At 39.7% G+C, this 13,285-nt stretch overlaps 1 protein-coding gene and 1 long non-coding RNA gene across 10 annotated transcripts in view; one reads left to right on the top strand and one right to left on the bottom strand.

Annotated features, from left to right (window-relative positions):
• Nucleotides 1–1,345, bottom strand: part of BLTP1 (bridge-like lipid transfer protein family member 1) — a 202,584-nt gene extending 201,239 nt beyond the window's left edge. For 8 of the 9 annotated variants that reach the window (XM_069557472.1, XM_069557473.1, XM_069557469.1 and 5 more), the window contains exon 1: nt 1,041–1,322. The gene's annotated coding sequence lies outside the window, so the exon portion shown is untranslated. Of the gene's footprint in view, nt 1–1,040 lie in introns of all 9 variants that reach the window. The other variant, XM_069557468.1, reaches the window with a different exon arrangement.
• Nucleotides 1,346–1,396: 51 nt separating this feature from the next.
• The window catches only part of LOC138422503 (uncharacterized), a 34,037-nt gene continuing 22,148 nt past the window's right edge, over nt 1,397–13,285 (top strand). The window contains exon 1 of the long non-coding RNA XR_011249898.1: nt 1,397–1,532. This is a non-coding gene — a long non-coding RNA (uncharacterized lncRNA). The remainder of the gene's footprint in view (nt 1,533–13,285) is intronic.

The following is a 13,285-nucleotide window of genomic DNA, read 5'->3' on the forward strand; positions in this document are numbered from 1 at the left end:
GTTCTCAAGCTGCTTGGGAAAGGTAAAGCATACTACTTAAAGGACTCTGAACCGGAGTCCAATCACCTGATTTAAATCACAGCTCTGACTTTGGACAAGTTGTTTTTAGGGGTGTGGGATTTAGTTCTCTTATCTATAAAATGAGAGTTAAAAGCAGACTTTACAGGACAGGGTTGTTATGATTATTAAATAAGATATGCACATAAAGCATGTACCACCAGTACTTCGAAAAGATACTCTGGTTAATTCATTTATTTTTATACTTCATATATCTCGCTAATTTAAAATAAATCAGCTTCACTGCTATGCACAGAGAGCTGAAAGCAGCAACGTGAAACCAGTTGAAACTCAGACGTTTCAACAGTCACGGAAAACAATTATTTCCTTACAGAGGAAATTTACAAGAACTCTCTCCCTTTAACAAGCGTCCCTAACTTGCTTCTGTCAAAACTAAGGTCAAGAAGCAGGAGGGGGACAATTCTGTAGAGGGAAAATCAACTTCTCTTCACCTTCCTTTGGTCAAAAGATGTTTCCGCTGAAATGTACTCTTCCATAGTGTAGACTCAGCAAGCACCAATCAGAATACAAGCACACCACACCTGAGGAGTAGAGAGGGTTTCAAAGGCTCCCCTGCCCTTGGTCCACAATCTACCCTCCGTTAAGCACTCTGGGGTCTCATGCAGCCCCATGCAGCTAACAAGGCTAAAGCCAGAGCTTGCAGGTATATGGTCCTTCCCACATACCAGCAGGTGGGCGTCGCCCGCCTGTCTGACCACCATTCACCGGGCCAGTTCCTGCATTCGAGGCCCTAATCACCTGACTGTCATGGCCCTTTCAGGCCTTCTCACTGACCTCGGATACCCGGTGTTCAAGTCTCCATGCTGCAGGTAAAGATGGCAAACGAGTAAGAGATGAGTCGACGCTGCAGCAAGCAGCCGCGACGAAGCCACACCTCCCTGATTCTGACCAGGCTGCGGTCCAGAGATGCTGGGAAGAGTGCTGCCCACACAGACCCTGCCCAGCCCGACCCGTCCCCTCACCTGAGCGAGCGCCGAGGCTGTCGGAACCGCTCGGGTCTCTCTCCCGCGGACGCCGAGGGCCTTGGGCGGCGACTGCAGCCGCGGCGACGGCAGCTGCGGCGCCCAGCCAAACACGGTCTGCTGAGCGCTGCCCGGGTCCACACCCTCTCGCCCCGCCACCCGGCCCGCCGCCCGACCTGCGGCCCGGGGCCCCAGCCTCTGACACAGAGAGGGGCGGAGGAGGATGGGAGGGGTCCGAGATGGGGGCCGGGCGGCACTGCGGCTGCGTCAACTGGTAACGTCACGCGTCACGGCGCCGGCGCCTCGAGGCACGCCACCCGAGCCCCGCCCAGGAATTGGGGCGCCCCGCCCCTCTCCCCTTTCTCAGGGCTTGGGGCGGAACCTGGACGTTGAGGCGGAGATGAGGGGCGAATTTGAAAAATCATTTTGCTACCCACCATAAAGGAATGTTAATGAATTGCTCTACTGAGGCCCTGAGAGAGATAAGCACAGGTAGGAACAGATCACTAACAAAAAGAATCTGACCGGTGCTCTGATTTGAAGTGAATCCGCTCAGAATAGACAGCAGTATACCTATGACTCTTATCAGCAAAGGGGAGCTTGACGGTGTGAAATGCTGCCACAGTGAATCGCTCAACTAAGTCTCTTATTGTTACACTAATGAATAGTGGTTTGATACCAGTTTTAAAGAGAACAGCTTTTCGTAATATTCGAGGGTGAACCAAAGCAAATGACTTCCTGGAGTTACAGGCTTACTATAGATATTTTGCACACGTCTTAGGTACCAGTTGTAACGGAAAGAGAAAGGTGAGAAACAGTCTTTAACTCTATAAAAGTTTTCTGATTGCTTGGGTAAAATATGTACGTAAGATAACTAGAAATGCAAACGATAACATACTAATACTGCTGCTGCTGCTGCTGCTGCTGCTGCTGCTGCTGCTGCTGCTGCTGCTGCTGCTGCTGCTGCTGCTGCTGCTGCTAAGTCGCTTCAGTCGTGTCCGACTGTGCGACCCCATAGACGGCAGCCCACCAGGCTCCGCTGCCCTGGGATTCTCCAGACAAGAACACTGGAGTTGGTTGCCATTTCCTTCTCCAATTCGTGAAAGTGAAAACTGAAAGTGAAGTCGCTCAGTCGTGTCCGACTAGTAGCGACCCCATGGACTATTCCGGACTAGTAGCAGCCTATCAGGCTCCTTCTTCCTTGGGATTTTCTAGGCAGGAGTACTGGAGTGGCACTGCTGCTGCTGCTAAGTCGCCTCAGTCGTGTCCGACTCTGTGCGACCCCATAGACGGCAGCCCACCAGGCTCCCCGGTCCCTGGGAGTCTCCAGGCAAGAACACTGGAGTGGGTTGCCATTTCCTTCTCCAATGCATGAAAGTGAAAAGTGAAAGAAGTCGCTCAGTCGTGTCCAACCCTTAGCGACCCCATGGACTAGCAATAGCTAGTACAGTGTCAAGCTTGAGCGAGGCACTGTTCTAAGCACTTTATATTTACTGGCATTTAATCCTCCCCAAACCCTCTGAGATAAATATTACTATTATCTCCACTTACTTCTACTTCACAAATTAAAAATTAAGGTACAGAGAGAGGTTAAATAAAACCCTAGCTCTACTGCCAAACAGTAAAGCTAGGGTTCCTAAGCAGTATGACTCCAAAGTGTATGCTCTGAAGCATTATTGTATTGTTGTTCGGTGGCTCAGTCGTGTCTGACTCTTTGCGACCCAATGCACTGCAGAATGCCAGGCCTCCCTGTCCTTCAGCATGTCCCAAAGTTTGCTCAAACTCATGTCCATTGAGTTGGTGATGCCCGTGGTGATGCCATCCAACCATCTTGTCCTCTGTGGTCACCTTCTCCTCCGGCGTTCAGTCTTTCCCAGCATCAGGGTCTGCCTCTTAAATTCTAAATGTCTAAATCTCCCGTTGTGATTTCCTTGAGCTGAAGTGCCACTCCCCTAACGTTTTTATGTGGGAGCTCCATTTTTACCTCAGAACAGCTATGAAGCCAAATTTAAAATAAAGCCAGAAAAAGGTAATCCCATGAAGTATTGTACTCACATTATTGCCTATAAGGAAATGGAGGCCCAAGCAAGAGTGGTTTATGAAGGGCCTGGATGAAAGCCAAGAAGAAAAAAGTATACATTATCTTAGTTACTTCCACCTGCCACCAAGACACACCTACCTCCCTTATTCAAATGAACTCTTTAGAGCTTATTTCTGCACTTCTACAAATTAATTTCAATAGTCTCTTTGAAAGTCTGGAAGAATCTTCCAGTCATTCTTAATCCTTATTGTCTAGTAAGGCTCCAAGAGCTCCACAAGGATTCAAGTTTGCTACAGTCAACTTTTCCAGAGGGAAATTGTCCCAGCAAAAGTTCTCTGGACAAGGAATACTAAGATGTGGTTCACATTCCTCAAATTAAAAACTAAACTGAAACTAAATTGCCCTGAAGCTATGCAAGGAGTTAATAGCAAAGAGGGAAGATGGAGGTGAAATTCACTATGTTCATCTAATCACTGAGTGGAGAACTGGAATCTAAAAGTTTCTGACTCTACTTCCTTTCATCCCTAAGACCAAGAGCCACGTTGTAACTTGCAGATATGCATTAGATAGCATTATAAAAATGAACTATTTATTTTAAAACCCTCTCTATTCTTAAGGTTTTTAATGTTGTGAAGATCATTAAGCTATCTGACCATTTATTTCATTCACTGATTTTCAGGAAAAAGCTTACTTATTCCCTTCACTTATCTGCCATCCACTTTCATTTTTTCACCAGCATCCCACTAAACTAAGAATACAAAGGCAACTGTCTCCATCCAGAGACAATAAGAATTGCTCTCATGATGGAAGCCCTCTCTCTAATGATTTTTGGTGTCTTTTTTTTAACTTTTTACTTTTAAATCATTAGAGATACACAGAAGTTGCAAAGGTAATACACAGTGATTTTGTGTACCTTTCACCCAGTTTCTCCAATGATTATATAATTATATGTAATTATAATACAACATGAAAACCAGATATTTGACATTCGTGTAATGTGCATATATAGTTTCATATCATTTTATCACATGTAAAGTCATGTAACCATCTCTGCAAACAAGAAAAGAGCTATTCTATCATGGTAAATATATCCCCTCAGGCTATAGTCACACTTACTCTCCCTGTACCATTCCTGGCAATCACTAATCTGTCTTCAATCTCTATAAATGTAATGATTTCAAGAATATTATTTTAATGAAACCATATGATAAGTGACCTTTAGAGACTGGCTTTTTTCACCAGCACAATGCCCTTGAGATCTATCCAAGTTGCTGCATATATTGACAGTTTATTCTTTTTATTTCTGAGTGTTCCAATCTGTTTAACCATTCACCTACTGAGGAACATTTTGGTTGTTTCCCATGTGTGTCACTTTCACTTCACTTCATGTGTGTTTAATACAAATAAAGCTACTGTAAATAACTGTATTTTCTTTAGCTTCATCTCTTTTGGCCCACTGAAGAGGACTATTTTTTTTTTTTAAGTTGAGACCAAGGTGAAATTTACCTTTTTCAATTTTGTCTCTCCCCTTTGTTACTCTCATTTGCCACTCACTTGGCTCACATACAGAAGCCATTCTGATGTCTGATTAAATCAGTTCTTCTTCAAGGACTACAGATAATATTCTAAGCCATGTCCTTTGAGCTGTTTTACAGACACTGAAACCCCCATGAGGTGGAAGAAGTTAATTGTATACTGCCCACAAGCACATAGACCCCAGACCAGCTGGAACCAGAAGGTTGATGATGCTGACTCACCATTACTTCACCACCAATCATGCAAAAGAATGTCCATGAGCTGATCACACACCCTGCAACGCACTCCCTCAGTCTGGTTTTGAAAACCTTTCCCTGGAAGCCATCAGGGTGTTTGGGCCTTTTGAGCACTAGCTGCCAGGACTCCTTTCTTGGCACCTGCAGTAAATGTTGCACTTTCCTCCACAACCATCCAGTGTCAGTAGATGGGCATTACTGCACTGGGGCAAGCAGACTCGTTTGGTTCAGCAACACAACTACTTTATAGATAATTTTAAAACAATGATGTTACAGCAGCATATTGTCTGTATTTTAATGCATAAAGGAATTTAATGGCATCAATATGTTAGTTGTTGTGAATATTTACTTTAAATTTTTATTTCACTATCTTTTAATAATTTCTTAAAATCACAATTTCTCCATGCACAAACTTGAATGTTCCAAAGTTGTTATATACTTTTTATAATACCATACCAAGTCTGAAGTTAATTCTCATAACAAAAAGAAGAAAAAGGTAACACCAGAAAGTCTATAAAAAAATAATAGTTTCCTATATTATTTCCCAATATATATACCAACTTAAATTATTTCTTTCATTTCACTTACCCCAGCCAATGTAGGCCACAATTCAAGTGTCTGTGTCCCAGGAGCCACCAATGCTAAAACATTGTAATACTGAAAACATTGAAACATTGAAATATTGAAACATTGAAATATTTTTGTTAATAAACAATATTAAAACATTGAAATATTGAAAGTTGAAAATATTTTAAGAAAACCAGAATTATATACTTTAAAGCTGATGAAAAAGTGAAAGTAGCTGAACATGTGTTTTAAAAGAGGAAGTCTGTACATCTTTTGATACAGTAGAAAAATCCAGCTCTCTAATGAGGATTTGAGCTGTAATGACATATAATATCCTACAAATCAACAAGAAAACCAACAACCTAATAAGCAAAATATATGAACATATAGTTCACATAAAAAGAAATACAACTGGACCTAAAACATTAAAAAAGATGGTCATAATTCTCATAAAAGTATAAAGGCCAATTAAAGCTAAAGTTGCACCATTTCCTTTCTCTTCAACTGACAAAGCTCAAAACATTTTTGATAACTCAATATTAGAAAGAGTTTGAAGAAACAGAAACTCTCTTACCTTGCTGGTGTGCATGAACTGGTTTAGCCTTAATGGAGGGCAATCTTTTTAAAACTTTACGTGCTCGTATCTTTTGACCCAGCAATTCCATTTCTAGAAACAAATCATATAGAAATATTCACACATGACCAAAGTATACAAGCTACCCACTGCTACTTTGTTTGTATAGATAAAAGACTGTTAGGTTTTTTTATTTTTTATCAGCATTTAGTGGCCTTTTGTTCCTCAGTGCCCGGAAAGACCTTTCCTGAGTGTCATTTCCCATGTCAGAAGGAAATTTCACAGTTGAGAAACCGATTGTGGTCACACTTGTGTAACAGAATGGGTAGGAGGAGGATGTCTCAGGCATTTCCTACCTAAAATCTATATCTTAGTATAGTGCATCCAGCAAGAACACACTCAAAATTGAAGGAATTAAACAAGCTCTTTGGGAAAACATAGTGCAGGAACAAACATGAAGTAATTAAACAATGCTGTTATCTCAAAAGAAACTGGAACCAAATGCTTTATCAGTAATACAGCTTGTAGGTTGCAAATTCAGAGACTATCAATTTAGAAAAGAATCCAGAGTCAGTTCATAATCTAGATTAAAAAAAAGTGTTAGTCACTCAGTCGTGTCTGACTCCTGGCAACTCCATCTACTGCAGCCCACCAGGCTCTTCTGTCCATAGTATTCTCCAGGCAAGAATACTGGAGTGAGTAGCCATTCCCTTCTACAGGGGATCTTCCAGACCCAGGAATCTGGGTCTCCTGCATTGCAGACAGATTCTTTACCATCTGAGCCACCAGGGAAGTCCACAGATGAAAAAGAGACTTCTGTGAATTCTAAGCCTTCTGACAGGCCTGATCTGGATATTTTGGAAAAGCTGGCTTACCAGTTGTTGTCTGCTTCAGTTCTGGAACATTTTGACCTTTGAGTCCCCAGATAATGTGCAAGTCCAGTCAGGACTTGGTGCTTTCTTTTGATGTATCATTGGAATCCAGGAGTCTGTTCCCTGAGCTCATCAGCACATGGGTTTGTTAGCAGTACCTGATAGGGCCCTTTCTAGTGAGACAGAAGAGGATCCTTCTGGAAGTATCTTTTCCAATAGACAATAATCTCTAGTTGTGATGCTTAAGGTCTTCATCTTCCAAGAGCACACTGTGAAAAGGTGGCTCCACCAGAGCAAGGTTATTTTTAATAGAAGAAGTTAGGCCTTTACAATGTTGAAATACATCTCCTTTTATCAGCGGCAGATGAAAAGAGGCAAAGGTCAAGTGCATTGGGAGTCCAGGGACTATCTCAAAGGGTTAGAGTTTATGAGTTCTGAAAGGGGTAGATCTGAGATGTAGAAAGACTAACAGCAGTGCTTTGGGCCAGGGTATTTGGAGGGTCTCTACAAATTTTGCCAATTGTGTCTTAATAATGCCATTTGTATGTTAGACTAACTCTTGGGATTGGGTATGGTAAACACAGTGAAAGTGTTATAAAACCAGCCAAACAGCAAAGACTTGTCAAAAGTATCTGGAAAGTAAAATGGATTCCTCAAACACTGTGAAGTTTGGAAGGAAGGTGTTCCCCTGGTAGGAATAATCTTTTCTGACAAAATTTTAGCCATGGAAGAAGCAGTGACCTGCCTACAAGGGAAAGCTCCAGCCCAGTATGAAATCATACAAACAACAACTGAAAAATATTTAGATCTGTGAGACTAGGTAGATGTATGAAATTCATTTGCCAAACCTCAAATGGTCCATTGTGCAGTTTTAAATGTCAGGGAGTAGAATGAACATGCTTCCCTTGGTTAGTTTGGAAAGGCAGGACAAGTGAGGTAGGTATTTTTTGTTAATATTAATATCTTTTCACCAATACTGGTTCATGAATGCTAACGTTCTGTCACTGGACCAGTGGTTCAATGCATGTACAGTGGTAAAGAATACAAACCTTAGAATTTCTATAGGACCACTTGTTATTTGGCCTGAACCAGAGTTCTCTCTTTTTATCACACCAATAGTTACTAGATCAATACAATGTGATATTAGTGGAAGACTAGACACATAGATCAATAGAACATAAAAAAGAGCCTTAGAGTAGGCCCACACAAATATAGTCAACTGATCTTTGACAAAAGAGCAAAGGCAATTAAATGGAGAATGTATATTTATATAGAATATAAAATATAAACCTACAAAATGTTAGAAGAAAACACAGACAAATCTTCATAACCTTGAGTTAGGCAATGGCTTCTTAGAGATGATATCAAAAGCACAAGAAAGAAAAAAATATATAAATTTGAGTACATCAAAATTAAAACTTTTGTTCTTCAAATGGTATTAATAAGTGAAAAGACAACCCACATAATAGGATAAGAATTTTGTCATCATATATCTGATAAGGAATTTATATCCAAAATACATAAAGAATTACTATTACTCAATAAAAAATATATAAATAACCCAGTTTTTAAATGGGCAAACTGTTTGACTATCTGTTCCTCCAGAAGATATACAAATGGCTAATAAGCACATAAGGTGCTCAATGTCATTACTCATTAAGAAAATGCAAATCAAAACCACAGTGAGATGCCTTTTCACACTAACTAGGATGGCCATAATCAAAACAACAGATGTGTAGAATGGGATGTGTGGAGAAATTGGAGCCCTCATATTTTGCTGATGGGAAAGCAAAATGACATGTCCACAATCTTTGCAATCCCATGGACTATAACCCACCAGGCTCCTCTGTCCATGGGATTTCCAGGCAACAATACTGGAGTAGGATGCCATTTCCTCTTCCAGAGGAACTTCCCAACCCAGGAATTGAACCCAGGTCTTTTATGCCTCCTGCATTGGGAGGTGGATTCTAAAATTGAAAACATGTATTCACATAAAAATGCATACATGGATGTTCATGGCAGCATCATTTATGAAACCCAAAAGGGTAAACTCAAATATTATTAACTGATGGGTGGATAAACCAAATGCGCTACCTAGATAAAATGAAATATTATTCAGCAATAAAAAATGAGGTGCTTATACTTGCTCCAGCATGATTAAACTTGAAAACATTATGATAAATGTCAGTCACAAAAGATGATATATTGCAAAATTCCATTTATATGAAATATCCAGATTAGGCAAATTCATAGATATACAAAGCAGATTTATGGTTGATTAGGCTGGAGGAGGGGGATGGGGATTCACTGCTGATGTTATGGAGTTTCTTTTGAGGGGCACAAGTGTGTTTTAAAATTAGACTGTGATGATGATTGCAGAACCCTACGATTACATGAAAAAAAAACCACTAAATCGTACATTTTGTATAGAAAAATGGTATAGATTTTATCCTAATAAAACAGTTTAAAAATAGATTTTAAAAATTGGTTTCTCCTTGTCCCAGCAGAGTTCTAGCTATAGCAGACTTGCTCCTTCACCCTCCTGTGTCTCAAGACCCGGCAAATAGCTCTCAGGATAGAAGCAGCCTCAGATTTCTGCTCATTCACAAGGGTTTGTCCCTCTCTGAATTTAGCTCCCTCATACTTCTTTGTGTCTTTAAGTAAAAATATGATTTTTTAGTTTATTTGATGTGCTTTCATTTTTAAGGTGACCTTCAGGGATGTATATTTGGTAGTAACTAAACTCAAGAAAATGCACTGGAACACCCAGGAAGGAAGTAACGCATGAGATTAAAGGATAGCTCCAGATTGAACTGTAACAATATCTAGCATTGATCAGGGGATAGAGAAAGAAAAGCCAAAAAAAAAAAAATGGAACAAAGTGGCCAATAAGGTGGGAAGGAAACCACAAAAAGCAGTATGGCAAGGAAGCCAAGAGAGGTTAATATTTCTCAATGGAGGTATGTTCCATAGACTAAAAATGCAATTGCAACTGAAAGATGAACTTTTTCATCAGTAACAAAAGGAGGTAGGCAAAATATGACTATAATTTATGGGTGGAAATTGTTTGTAAGATAGACATTTTACAGAGAACTTAGGGGAGCTTATCTAGACAGAAAACCTATAGAACTGATTTTATTTTTGATGAATTAATAAATATGCAAAATAAAATTCTAAGTTTCCTAAATTTGACTTAAGTTTTCTATTGTTTCTCCTTAGCAGAATCAAAGTTCTGAGTAACAGCAAAGATAAATAACAGCAAAAGTTGCCCTCTTCGCTCTATTAATGGCATAAGGAAACATATTTCAGTTAGTGTACATATACCCTATTTTATTACTCTGGAATTCAATTTTTTCTGCCCCAACCAAATTTAAATGTTGGATACACTACCAAAGAATGCTCAAACTACCACACAATTGCACTCATCTCACACGCTAGCAAAGTAATACTCAAAATTCTCCAAGCCAGCTTCAATAATACGTGAATCGTGAACTTCCAGATGTTCAAGCTGGTTTTAGAAAAGGCACAGGAACCAGAGATCAAATTGCCAACGTCTGCTGGATCATTGAAAAAGCAAGAGAGTTCCAGAAAAACATCTATTTCTGCTTTATTGACTATGCCAAAGCCTTTGGCTGTATGGATCACAATAAGCTGTGGAAAATTCTGAAAGAGATGGGAATACCAGACCACCAGACTTGCTTCTTGAGAAATCTGTATGCAGGTCAGGAAGCAATAGTTAGAACTGGACATGGAATAACAGACTGGTTCCAAATAGGAAAAGGAGTACATCAAGGCTGTATATTGTCACCCTGCTTATTTAACTTATATTCAGAGTACATCATGAGAAATGCTGTGCTGGAAGAAGCACAAGCTGGAATCAAGATTGCTGGGAGAAAATAACCTCAGATATGCAGAAGACACCACCCTTATGGCAGAAAGTGAAGAAGAACTAAAGAGCCTTCTGATGAGAGTGAAAGAGGAGAGTGAAAAAGTTTGGCTTAAAGTTCAGCATTCAGAAAACTAATATTGTGGCATCTGGTCCCATCACTTCATGGGAAATAGATGGGGAAGCAGTGGAAACAGTGACAGACTTTCTTTTGGGGGGCTCCAAAATCACTGCAGATGGTGGTTGCAGCCATGAATTAAAAGATGCTTACTCCTTGCAAGGAAAGTTATGACCAACCTAGGCAGCATATTAAAAAGCAGAGACATTACTTTGTCAACAAAGGTCCATCTAGTCAAGACTAGGTTTTTCCAGTGGTCATGACAGAGTGAGAGTGAGAGTGAGAGTTGGACTGTGAAGAAAGCTGAGTGCCGAAGAATTGATGCTTTTGAACTGTGATGTTGGAGAAGACTCTTGCGAGTCCCTTGGACTGCAAGGAGATCCAACCAGTCCATCCTAAGGAAATCAGTCCTGAGTGTTCATTGGAAGGACTGATGTTGAAGCTGAAACTCCAATACTTTGGCCATGTGATGTGAAGAACTGACTCATTTGGAAAGACCCTGATGTTGGGAAAGATTGAAGGCAGGAGGAGAAGGGGACGACAGAGGCCAAGATGGTTGGATAGCATCACTGACTCAATGAACACGAGTTTGAGTAAACTCTGGGAGTTGGTGACGGACAGGGAGGCCTGGCGTGATGCAGTCCATGGGGTCTCAAAGAGTTGAACACGACTGAGCGACTGAACTGAACTGAACACTACCACTGATTTATTTTTCTAAAATTACTAAAGCTTTTCAGCAATAGCTATAATTCTCAGTGGCAATTTTTATGGGACACGCTAAGTTATGTCAATGTCACAAATCAATGTCAGCATTTTCATTAGAAGAAACTATGGTAGTTTGTTTACTTGTTACTCTACATCAAAGATGTAATTCTCTAATGTACACTTTTATTGAACTCTAATCATATTTTCTCTTCTATAAACTCCCACTTCAATAACATGTAATTGAATTATTGCCCCATTCATACAGCTATCCTAAGCAATCCCTTGCTACTTTCCCCCTAAATTAATGGTAGTTGCAAAACCCAACAATTTATGACAAGATTCATCTAAATTTACATAAACTAATCATCTCCCTAGTGGCCGACACAAATGTTGGCAGATAGTAAAATCAGGTTATGAGCTTTTTGGTCTGAAAACACTTTGAAAGTCCCTGTTTTTTGAGTTAAGAAGTGAAAGTGAGTCAGATGAGAAGAATCTGAATAAAACTTTAAAAAGTATATAAATATAGAGGCTATACTTTACATCATTTTAGTTTCTTTAAAGGGCATGTTTTTAATGCTGTGAGAAGGCAAGCTAGGGGATCTGAGCTGAGCAGAAATGAAGATTAGAACTGGATGTGGAATTTGCCATGGAAAGAGACAGATATACACACAGTGGTTTAAAAGTGTTTTCACTTTACAAACATGGACTTAACTACAAAATTTAGTTTCCTCTCAAAAGCAGTGGTATTTTTTTTACAGTATATAAATAGTATAATATATCTTCATTAAACAATTCCAATTAGGAATATAGAAAATGGGACACCATTAACAAAACTATTAATAGAACTAGGCATTAATGAAAGAATGTATAAACACTTATGAACAAAATTTTAAGGGATATAAAAGATTTAAGTAAGTGAAAATATAGCTATGTTCACAATGTTTTAATTTAGAATAGTGTGAATTATATTTAATACATAAATTCGATGAAACTGAATTAGTAAATGCAGCTGAAGTATGAGGAACTCAACAAGCTCATTTTAAATTTTATATTGATGAATGCTGCGCTGCCAAGTTGCTTCAGTCATGTCCAACTCTGTGCGACCCCAGAGACGGCAGCCCACCAGGCACCCCCATCCCTGGGATTCTCCAGGCAAGAACACTGGAGTGGGTATATTGATGAATAGAAGCTAACAAATACCTAAATCAATTTTAATAAACAAAAGGAAAGAGCCGGGGCATGTCTTATTAGGTACTGACTAAAGCAAAGCTTTATTAGTAAAAACGATATGTTACTGGAACAGGAACAAATAAATAAGCCAGTGGAACAGAACAGTGTGTGTGTGTGTGCGCACGTGTGTGTGTGTAAAAACTGTCATATGAAATTCTTACCCCAAAACAGTGGAGAAAAGGTGCCTATTTTCAGGAGCATTGCTATAAATAGTTCAGTATATAAATATATATATATATATATATATATATTCCTACTTTATTCATATAAATAGATAGACTAAAGGTAAACAACAGCGCTAATGGAAAAAAAATATGGAGGAAAAAAAAAAAGCTGAGGATAGGCTTCCTAAACAAGATCCTTAAGGCAAACAATAAGATGAAAAAATGATGCTGACTATGATGCTTTTGAACTGTGGTGTTGGAGAAGACTCTTGAGCGTCCCTTGGACTACAAGGAAATCCAACCAGTCCGTTCTGAA

This window comes from Ovis canadensis, chromosome 17 (assembly GCF_042477335.2).
Source record: "Ovis canadensis isolate MfBH-ARS-UI-01 breed Bighorn chromosome 17, ARS-UI_OviCan_v2, whole genome shotgun sequence".
NCBI classification, from domain to species: Eukaryota; Metazoa; Chordata; class Mammalia; order Artiodactyla; family Bovidae; genus Ovis; species Ovis canadensis.